Source organism: Canis aureus, chromosome X, assembly GCF_053574225.1.
Source record: "Canis aureus isolate CA01 chromosome X, VMU_Caureus_v.1.0, whole genome shotgun sequence".
In the NCBI taxonomy this organism is placed as follows: domain Eukaryota; kingdom Metazoa; phylum Chordata; class Mammalia; order Carnivora; family Canidae; genus Canis; species Canis aureus.
The window spans coordinates 87488093-87499787 of NC_135649.1; the positions used below are offsets into that span (position 1 = coordinate 87488093).

The 11695-nt window shown below is 41.2% G+C and overlaps 1 pseudogene; it reads right to left on the reverse strand.

Moving 5' to 3' along the window:
• Window positions 1-2766: 2766 nt before the first annotated feature.
• LOC144308616 (large ribosomal subunit protein uL16-like) lies at window positions 2767-3417 on the reverse strand (annotated as a pseudogene).
• Window positions 3418-11695: the final 8278 nt, after the last annotated feature.

Genomic DNA, 11695 nt, shown 5'->3' on the forward strand with positions numbered 1-11695 from the left:
CAGCAAGGTGGGGTTATAATAGGTCTCATCTCATACCTTTTCTTCTCTTGGGATCACTGTCCACTGTCTGATTTTCAATGACTTGAACACTGGTTTCAAATATTTTGTCTGGTTTCTGTGGTCGTTTTAGCCAGGAATATAAATCTGGTCCCTCTTGCTCTACCCTGACTAGAAGTGGAAATATGATCGTTCCATTTTAAAATGAAGAAATGATCTCAAGAGGAATTAGTGCTGTAGTAAATGGTAGAGCTGGAATTCGTGCCTAGTTCTTTTCACTCCTACTTCAAAAACAACATCTTAGAATAAGTATTTGTATGGCTAGAGAAACTGCAGGGATTTCCCCCTCCCCTTTGCAACCTATTGCTTTTAATGATTGTTCATTTATGTTTAATCCTTAGTTTTGTTTGTTTGTTTGTTTTTAGGAGTAAAGGTGAGCAACTATTTGGGACTGTGTATCTACTCTATCTCTCTTTTCAGGGAGAATAATGTCCTTAAAGAGCTGCATCCTCTGATGCCTGGTATTTGTTGTGAATCAATAGAGAACCTTTCTGTCTGTGTTTGAATCTTGGATAAACATTCTGCTTCTGTTCTTATTTCTTAGACTCACTTATAGGTCATGTACTTGCCCAGTTCAGAACCTTTGTTTCTTCCTCTGGAAGAGTACTGTTCTGTCATTCTTTCCATCAAATTGTGTCCCTCATTTCAACCCCATCCCAAGCTCTATTTCTACTAGGAAAACTTCCACACCTATGCAATTTCTACCTCTATAAAGTCATGCTAGGTTTGTTTGGACCAGATGCTCTCAAGGTCTATTGCAACTCTGAAGAAAGTTTTGTGGGGGCTACTATTACTCTCTCCCCTTTCTAAATTACACCATTTGGCATAAATTGATTCTGGATTATATTCTAAATTTGTGTCCTATATCCTCTGTCCTGTGTCTGGCAAGTTGCCCATCATCAATAAGTTCCTAATAAATCTTGTTGAAAGAAAGGATGAGTGGCATTTTTTTCCTAGTCATTCAATGTATGTATTTTTTCCTTTTTAACCAGAAAATAAGTTTCCTGAGGGCAGAGCTAATGTATTTTTGCTTATTTGATATTATGTACAGAATCTACACTATGCTAGAGGCATTGTTGAGTGTTTGTAAGGATTCTGATTCCAAGAAACCACCAGCCACCTGATTTTCCAGAATCATGGTACCAGGCTCAGGTGATAATACATAGTCTCAAAGTAAATATATGTTGAATGAACAATGAGATGGCTCTAGAATAGAGAGTTTAGCAACACATTCATGCTTACACAGAGAAACAAAGATGCAGATAGTGCAGACACACTCAAATTTTATTGTTTGTTTGATACATCTGCTGCTTTGAGGCTTATACTTAATGTGAGTCTGTTGAATGATTTACAGGTATACTCATGCACCGAGATGAAGGGCTTTATTATAAATCTCCCTCCTTGTGCTGTAGGATACTGTGCATTTTTCAATGCTGTAAACATAAATAGAAAAGTGTTTTGTCTGTGACAAGGACAAATGTCAGTTGGCAAAGCCCTTAAAGATGCAGACTTTTGAATTTGAGTTCTCATTATTATACTGCCCTGATTCAAGAAGTAAGCATAAAAAATACTTTATAGTTATAAATTTTATTCCATAAACCTTTGTAATAAGGTTTGTAATAATAACAATAACAATAAAACAATAAAAGTTATTACATAAAAGTAATACATGTAGAAAATAGTGTTAATCAAACATAAGAAAATAAAATCCATTCATATCTCCAACATAGATAACCACTGATAACATTTTAGAGCATATTCTCTCAGTCTTTCTATGCTCATATTTAATCCAAAAATGTAATTATACTGAACATATTATTTTTACATGCTTTTTCATTTAGTGACATGGAAACTATTGAGTATATATTCATAAAAATTCTCTAGATTACTATTTCTCGCTGCTCTTTAGCACTTCAATGTATGCGTCTACTGTAATTTATTTATCCAAACTCTTAATTTGGGTCATTTTTGTCATTTTCAGCATCTGTTGTCATGAAATTACAGGAATCAGTGTCCTTGCAGCTAAAGCTTTATGTACATCCCTAATTATTTCCCTAAAATAATTCCCTAAAAGTGGAATTCTTGGGTAAAGAAGTGTATAAAATTCAAAGGTTTCTGATACCAAAACTATCTCCATTCCAATTTAATCTCCTAGCAATGCATGCAGTACTTTTTCAATGAGATTTCATTTGTACTTATAACCTTTATGCAGGAAAAATGTAAGGCATCCATATTTAGCAGTTGAGGAAATTAGGGTACAGAAAAATCAAGGGCGTGTAGTGTTAACAACAGAACTATAAGCCTGCTTTCTCCATTCCTTATGCTCTTGGAACAGTGCTCATTGCATCTATACTAGTGGTGGTATTTGGAAAAAATGAGTCTGGGAGATTCCTTAATCAAAATTAGGATTTATTAGTCAAACACTTATTGAAAACAAAATTAAACAGGCTACAAAGCTTATAATGGTAAAAGAATGAGTCAAACCTTTAGGCTGGTCTTTGCAATTTAAGTTATTTGCCATCAGGAGGCAACAGAAAGTCACTTGCAACCCCTCCAAGAATGAAGGGTGGTTTTCCTGAGAAGCTAGTCTCTCTCTCTCTTTCTCACTCACTCACTCACTCACTCACTCACTCACTGTCTTTCTCTTTGTTAGACAGGAAGTAGGATTTGTCAGTGGGCATGAATAAGGAGGGGACAGTGCCAAGGTTCTCATGAGTGCAAAGCCCACCATTTGTCCAGGGGAGACATGATTAGGGATGTATTTGACCCCACAGCCATCTAGGAAGAGCCACTTTTCGGCTATCATGTCTTCAAATTCATCTGCATTAAACTTAGTTAAGCCCTGCTTCTTGGAAGTGTGGATCTTTTGGCAGCCAGGGACCTAGAATTTGGCTCTGTGTCAGGCCTGAGTCATATGCTCCTTGTTCTAGAGCTTCATACAGATGGGCATGATGACTTGACCAATGTGGATCCTGGCCACTGTGCCCTGAGGCTTTCCAAAGGCACCCCACATACCTGTCTGCAACCTGTCAGCCCCAGCATAGGAAATCTTGTTGATAAGGATGAAGTGGAAGGGGTGGAGCCACACTCAGATGTGAAAACCATCTTTGCTTCAGCTTTTCACCTTGTACTTGTTGGCACAAATACGGACAGCCTCCATGGCTCCAGAGGAGAGCTGCTCATATTCATCTGGCACCATGTGGCCACATAGTGTGCGCTCATCCACCTTTGCCTTCTTCCACCTCAGGTCAAAGATGCAGATCTTGGCATCAAGGACACCTCTGTAGGAGTGAGGTTTTGGATATGGCTTGTTCTTAACAATACCAGTAGCATTGGCCAGTGCATAGCCCATGGCGACACACCGAAGGAAGAGAGAAGATAGTCTCTTTTCTACCTTGCCACTTGTTGCATAATCACAAGCTATAAAACTTTGCTTTGTATACAAACTGAAATTATCAAATTATGACTTCCACTTTGATTAGTTCAAATTAAGATTGAAAATAAGTTTTGTGAGACCCCTGGGAGGCTCAGGCAGTTAAATGTCTGCCTTTGGCTCAGGTCATGATCCCCAGGTGCTGGAATCCAGCCCTACTTCCAGTTCCCTGCTCAGCAGGGAGCCTGCTTCTCCCTCTCCCTCTGCTGCTCCTTCTGCTTGTGCTCTCTGTCTGTCAAATAAATAAATAAAATCTTTTAAAAAAAAGTTTTGCATATTTCTTCATGAAATCTCAGCTCTTATTCAAACTTTTTTTTTTTTTTTTACTTATAAAGGATTATCTCACTATATGCTTTGAGTTAGACTTGGAGAAGTGGGTTTCTTTTTTAAAACGCGATTCTAACTCCGCTATAATTTCTGGCTCTTGATCAAGTTAATACTGTGATCTTTAATTTTCCAGGATGCCACTGTGAAAGGAAAAGAAAAACCAACAGAGACATAGCTGGATGCAATTCTTCACTACCAAACAATGCTTTAGTTCTTTCCAACCTGGGAGACACTTCCTCAACCTGATACCTGCTTTTCAAATTTTAGGCCTCCTATTGCAAGGTAGATTGATTGTAAAAATGGCATAACTTTCTATGCTTCTCTGAAACCATGCCCTTTGCAACCTGATTTTGAAGCTTCTCCCATCAAAGGTGGAGTTTGTACCCCATCCTATGAAACTGGACTAGCCGTATGATTTGGTCTGCCAATAAAATGCAGTGGTGTTGCAGTTCCAAGACTAAGCTTCTTAAGGTCTTGTGCACTTCTGTTTGCTCTCTGGGACCCTGGAGATCTATGTGAACAATGCCGGACCAGCCTTCGGGGACATGAGCGATCTCGAGGAGGAGAGTGCATCTCAAGCAAGGCCATCATAGACCAACCAGTGCCTGGCTGATCCGCTTACTAACAAGTGACACAGGAGTGTTTCTAGATGCAATCATCTGAGCCTAACCCAGATCGGAAGAGCCACCCAGCTGATCCACAGATCCATGAGCTATGGTTTTATTTTTGGGGGGTCAGGGGAAAGAAATTGTTATGCAGCCATTATTTCTGACAATAGAGATCTATTCCTTTGGGTCTAAAGCAATTGAGCCAATAATGATTATTACTATTCCCCTGCCTGGGATTCAGAATGAAATAAGTCTAGAAGAGAAAAGATTCTGTTTCTGATTTGGCAGGTTTTGTGAATACAGATCAATGAAGTGGTCTGGCTGTATTTATATACACTGATGATTTACTTCCTGGTATTCTTTCTGATTCCCACTAGTAATGTTTCAGAATTAGTTGAAGAATATTTCATTGGCCTGGTGTCCAGCCACTCCCAATCATACATCATGACCACATTAAACCATTCCTTGTTCCCCAAACACACCTCAAACACAATAACACTGGCATGCCTTCACTCACACCTGATAATCTTTCCTTCCTTCTCTCTTTATCAAAATATTTTGGGTAGTCTGTGAGCCAGCTGATTTCCTTAAAGTTTCTCTCCCCTGTGAAACATTCTTAATAAAAGGTCTTTATCCTCCAGTGTAATAAATTTCTCTTTCTTCAATGCTTTTTTTTAATATCTATTTTGTAATGGTTCAGTTTGACTTACAGCCAAAATTCTAAAATTCTGTCAGTAATATCTAATCGTGAAGATTAAGAAAAAGTAAGGCAAGTTTCAGATAGTGTTTTAGGTATTTTTCTTATACAATATGGTTATGATTTTCTGCTTTGGGGGGGAAAGAAGCAAAAGTCATTCTAGCCACATTGAGAGTTCAGAAAGTGAATATATTTTGGCTTAAAATATGTCTTGGAATCAGAATTAACTTTGCACAGGCCGTTATGCCATAGCCAAATAATTGTTCTTATTTTTACTATTAAATTCTATTTTTTTTTAAAGAAGAAAAATGGAGGAGACCTCTACTCCAGAGAGAGAAACAAGAAAGGCCTGGCCCAGTTCAGATGGAGAAGAGTAATCAGTGGGGAATCTCATCAGCATTCTGAATGCTACAGCCGGGATTATATCCATCTTGTTAAGGGACCCAAACTCAAGCCCCTGACCCCCTTTCGTGCAAGACCAGCACAGCTAAGCCTTGATCTCACATAAGACTTGAATATCTCCTTTTCTGTAAACCACTTCTATGCCAAGAGGAAAAGGCAACAGTTTATAAACATTTGTATTGGTCATATTTTGCCATATGGCCAAGAGGGCAGAGTTAGGGGAGGGATGTTTGATGCTGGTTTGTTTAAAACACATACCTACTTGGGTTTCTTTTCCACTGTTAAAGAGCTATTCATGATAATACTTCATTTAATTGAAACTGAGCTGAGAAGTGAAATCAGTTTATGAATCAATAAACAAAGCTAGAAGCCATTTTGCAGTGTGGAGTCATGGCCATAAGACATTCAATTCCAGCGGCTAGCATGATGTCTCAGCCATAGAATAAACTCAGAAAAGATTTCTGTCTGCAAAACAAAATGGGTACAAGTGAGTTAACAGAGGTTTAAATGATACTGAATGGAACATCAATAGAAAGAATAAAGAGAAAACTGATTTTATTACGAAGTCATTGTGGATCAATAATACATAATAACATGGGCACGAGAAGCAATCAGTGACAGAAGACATTCAATGATTCATGAGCACATTGAGTTCATGAAATAATAAGCCCACACTGATACATACTATCTTTTTTTCTGAATAGATAGCTATGGAATTGAATAAGAAAGTGGGATCTTTTCAAAAGGTGCAATAATAAGGGTGACAGAACTGCGCAGAGTTGATTATCCAGAGGATAGCTCCAGTATGTAGCTACGTAAGAGGAAAAATATTCAAAGGTTTAGCATGGAATAAACCCAGACATGTTCACCATGACAAATTGAGTAGACACATTGGTGGATCGTGATTAATTATCTTGTGTCAATGACTGGTTCTCTGCTCAAGTATCTCTTTTCTAAGATGGAAAAATCTTATATGCTGACTTCGTTTCCTCCCCCCGCTTCCACTGGGTCTTGAAGGGAGCAGTGTATTAACAGCGGTGCAAGCACCCCAAGCCCCATCCAACTGCAGGATTCTGACTAATGTGAGCTGAGGACAAATAGATGACCCGGATATCTAAGAAGAGGAGCAGCAGTCAATGAAATCTATTTTTTGACCCTCCTCCAGACAATATCATGTTGTCTCTTTCAGCAACCAAATAAGTTTGCAAAGGGATCCATTCAAAATCTCAAAACAGGGGCAACTGGGTGGCTTAGAGTTTGAGCGTCTGCCTTCAGCTCAAGTCGTGATCCCGGGGTCTGAGGATCGAGTCCCGCATTGGGCTCCCTGCAGGGAGCCTGCTTCTCCCTCTGCCTATGTCTCTGCCTCTCTTTGTGTGTCTCTCATGAATAAATAAATTAAATATTTTTAAAAAATCTCAAAACACTATCTAAAATAGTCCTTACTCTGAACAAAGGTTCTTATCATATGTTTTGTGCCAATTCCTTTAGAGTCATTTTCTCTCTTCGTCTCTCTCTCTCTCTCTCTCTCTCTCTCTCTCTCTCTCACACACACACACACACACACACACAGACCACAAACATCAGCCTCATAAACTCATACACCAGAAATGGAGGTCTCCGAAGTAAAAAATGAAACATGATTTTAAAAAAACCTCTTTATTAGCTTATTCTAAAACACAAAATAGAGATTCTAAGCCACAGAAAACATTATCTGGGTGTTTAGTCCAGAATGTTTGTGTGTCCTTGTGGGTTTACAGATGTGTTTCTGTATCTTCTGTTAGAGCATCTGAAGCCTCTTCCAGTCCATCTCCTCTCTCTGTCTCTCTCTGTCTCTGTCTCTCTCTCTCTCCCTAATCTTCTTTCTTTCTTATTCCAGTAACTAGGGATAAGAGAGAATGGAAGTGCATATATATATTATTTGTTCTATTTATTGAATTTTTTATGTTCTCTATTCCTCTTGTACAACTTAGAAAAGTCTAATTGATACATTTCTCTTTTAAAAACAATAAAAACCTAATTAAATTGCCTTTTCTGTATTGATTGCCAATGGTTTCTACCTCCTTCGAGCCACTGATCCTGAAAAGAAGCAAGCTTCACCTTCATTCTTAGCTTATTTTTATGAAGTCAGAGTTTTGTTTTTGTTTTTGTTTTTGTTTTTTTTCAGAAGAAAAGGAAGGAGGGCTTCCAATTTTTCCTTGCAGTCAGAATTTTGGTTGTCACTGCTTCTGGACTCTAATTCTTGACTTTGCTCTGTTAACAATGAGAACTCATGTTTCTACGTCTCCATAATTTTGTGCATACATCTTTGTATACGCCTGGCCAAAATTCCAGTCCACCTCTGGCACACCTTACCTCACTCTTTTAAATGAAAGATCCTGCTTAGGAGACATTCTTTTTTTCCGTCTCTCTCTCTCTCTTTCTCGCTCTTTTAACATTCTCATGTAGCCAAACAATTATCTTGCTTTAGAACCTCATTCACTTCCTGATTTAGGCAGAAAACAGCACATTCTAAAATTACAGCGACTTGGGGATAGAAGGGATTAGTCAATGTATCTAATTTAACTTAGTTGGCTCCCAGTTGCATTCTCACTGGTTTAAAGGATAAGGCAAGAAATAGGGCTCGTTAGTTGTTCAACTCTCTAAACATTTATAAAGCCAGGCATTGGCAGACACCAGAGGTTCAGAAATGAACATGTGGTTCTTGTCTTCAGGAAGCTCGTAATCTAGTGGGTGGAAAAGAGAAGTAAACAGTTACCAATGCTGGGAATCATTTGTGTGAGAGGGAGATACCGTGAGAGCAGGAAACCCAGGCTGGGGGGGGGGGGCATTTTTAGGAACAAGAAGCCTGATATGGACTCTGAAGGACGAAGCCTCAGAAATCCTCGAACTCTGGAAAGAGTCTCTCACACAGAGAGCATGCTATTTCAAATGCAGTTGCGGTCGGAGAAGTTACTATCAGAATAACTGTAAAAATGTCACCTTTATACTCAAGGTAGCGCAGCATGGTGTCTGTGTGGTTTATCGGCAATGGCAGGCTTATTACTTTTAATGCTGTGATTTTCCCAGGGTCACCGTTCTACTTTCCCTGTTATATGCGTTACATAAAAACTCTCCTTCTTCGTCTCTACTGGAAAAAGCAAAAATGCCTATGGAGGAAGTCGCTTTTTGATAACAGCATATTTTCCATGAAGAAGATGAAACCCTTGCACATTCACTTCATTGTGCTTGGCTCCCTCCTACATCAACTCCTTCCTTCCTTCTCCCCTTCCCCCCAACCCGTACCCAGCTGGTCCCTCCTGTTGCTCTGGTGTGGTGACCCTGGCCAGACTAGGAGGACCTATCTTGTGCTCTTGTTAAAGTTATGACTCAAAGCATAAATTGATTATTTTCTTTTTTTTTTTTAAGATTTCATTTATTTATTTGAGACAGAGAGAGCATGAATGGAGGAGGGTGGGGGAGAGGGTGAAGCAAATTCCCCACTGAGCAGAGAGCCTGCCCTAGAGGTTCCATCCCACAACCCCAGGATCAGGACCTGAGGCAAAGGCAGATGCCTAATCGACTGAGCCACTCAGGTGCCCCTAGATTGATAATTTTCTTTTTTTAAAGACTTTATTTATTTATTCATGAGAGACACTGAGAGAGAGAGGCAGAGACACAGGCAGAGGGAGAAGCAGGCTCCCCATAGGGAGCCTGATGCGATACTCCATCCCAGGACCCCAGGATCACGACCTGAGCTGAAGGCAGACCCCTAATTGACTGAGCCACCCAGGCGCCCCTAAATTAATACTTTTCTTTTTTATTTTATTTTATTTTATTTTATTTTTATTTTTATTATTGTGATAATTTTCTAATTATCTTTGGCTATTGGATAGTTCAGCCAAAATAAGTCTGTCTTCATTTAAGGCCATTAGAAGTGTCTGGAAAGTTAAGCTGCTTCTGGTGTCCCTGTAGCCAGAGAGCAGGGACAGCCTCGCTCTGATCAAATCTATTCTCTACCCGGAATGTTAAGGAGCAAGAACCCATTCCAGGGGCCAGGAGAGAGAGAGGAGGAGTCGTGGGAACAACAGAGTGGAACAGGGACCAGAAAACTGAGCCTGACAGGCCAGAGTGCCACTTTTGCTGCAGTCTGGTTCAGAATAGAGAGACTAGCCACGGTAAGAGAGCAGAAGTGGGCACTAGAGGCACTTGACAACAGGGTGTGCTAACTTGGGCTCTCTGGTACACCACACATGCCCATGCAGGCTGCAAAAGCCAACCTGCTCTAAAGAGTGCCAGTTTTGCAGCCTCACACCGCCCCCCACCCCGCTGCCAGGGCCAGGCCTTGGCCCCCATTCAAGCATAATGGGAAGGTTTCTATAATTATCACCCCAGTGCTGGCATTTGCACACAGCTGTGTTATCGCACACACAGGTCTGCCCAGTCCCTGAGAGGGAGTTCCGAAACAAGAGGACTGCTGTCCTTGACACCACCTCCGCAGCCTCCAGAGAACCTCAGACCTCAACCCAGGCCCCACCGGGACGCTGACCCAGGGCCTGAGGGCTTTGCCTTTTTAAAATTTTTATTTTATTTTATTTTATTTTATTTTATTTTATTTTATTTTATTTTATTTTATTTTACTTTCTGTGGGGTTTGGTTTTAAAAGAAAAAAAAAAACCCTAAAAACTGGTGAAACCGTCTAATATCCTAGCCCATAGTGCCAACTGTTGCAGGCCCAAAGGTCGGATGCTGGCAGAGCAGTGTCCGTGAATTTGCCATGGCCGGTGCCTCTCCTGTGTGTTCAGCAGGAGCTGAGAGAGCACAATCATTAGAGCCCTGCGTATTCCCAGAGGTTCCATGTCTGGACATGTATCCTTTTTTCTTGGCCCAAGGGGGGAAGCTGGAGCACAAGACAATCTAGCTTTGGATGACAGTGAATGCATTCTCCAACTCTGGTGCCCTCTATCCTACTGTGAAGTCTGGGGGCCCCGACCACAGGAGTCTTAGAAGTTTCAGATTTAGGAAAGATGTTTGAGAGTCTAACTTTCCACTCAGTGTGGCTTCCCCCTGGGAGATATCCTGGAGCCATCATCTAGGAAGAAGAAGGCTCTCCTTGGCTGTTTCCAGGAACCCGATCCCCATTCCTGGGGGAGGCAGCTGGATTTATATCTGAACAGCTCTGGTCCTTGGCCATTATGGCTTCCTTGCCTCTACAATGGGAAGAAAAAATCACACTTGGGGCCTCCATGGCTTAAAACCTATCAGGGGCTCCCAGGACCCTTGGAATCAAGCCCACGTTCACAGCAGCTCTGCACCCTTGGCCTCGTCCTTGATGACAGTCTCTTATCCACCTGACAGAGAGACAGAGAGAGAGAGAGAGAGAGAGAGAGACACTCAACATCAGGTTTCCATTGATCTTCTAGAACAAGCCTCTCGCTCTCAGCCCTTCAGCCCTCTCACCTGTAAATTCCTCTTCTGGAAACAATGCTGCCTAGGTTGTCCTTTCTCTCCCCTGCATTCTCTACTCATCCTGCAGGTCTTTTTTCTGGGAGGCCTCTCCAGCTTCCAACCTACATGAAATCCCTTTGCTATGAGCTTTTGAAGCACTGCTGAGGGGTTAACACAATGCTTGGCACGTGGCAGAGGCTTAATAGGATTAGCTAAAGGAGTACATGAACCCGATCTTCCTGTAGCTTTTACTCTCTTGTGTTAATTCTACCCTCCCTCTTCCATATGACGGCCCTTGAAATATTCAAAGGCCATCATCCTAATCATTCCAGCATCAGTACGAATCTGGTCCCAGTGGGAGACAAATCACACACTTGGGCAGGGTAATTGGGGACAGCGTGATAGAAGGGGATTTACAAAGATGGGAGCAGGGCTGAGTGAATCTTAGGAGCACCCCAGAGCTAACAAGAGCAGAATCTTAAGCATGAAGGGTCAAGGGGAAGGAAAGCTTACCTGAGGCCAGAGAGGGCAGCTGAGCTGGAGAAGACCACCCAGCAACCCAGTAGGGAGGCAGCCAAGGGAATAAATACCCACTCCACACTCCTCCCACCTTCTAATCTTCCCCGTGCCTCCCACTGGCAGATAAAGGGCAGGGAGCCTCCTAGGATACAGAGCCCAATGGAAAAAGGTGGAGAATAAATGAATAGGGAGAAACCAATGAAAAATACCCAGAACCATCATCCAATT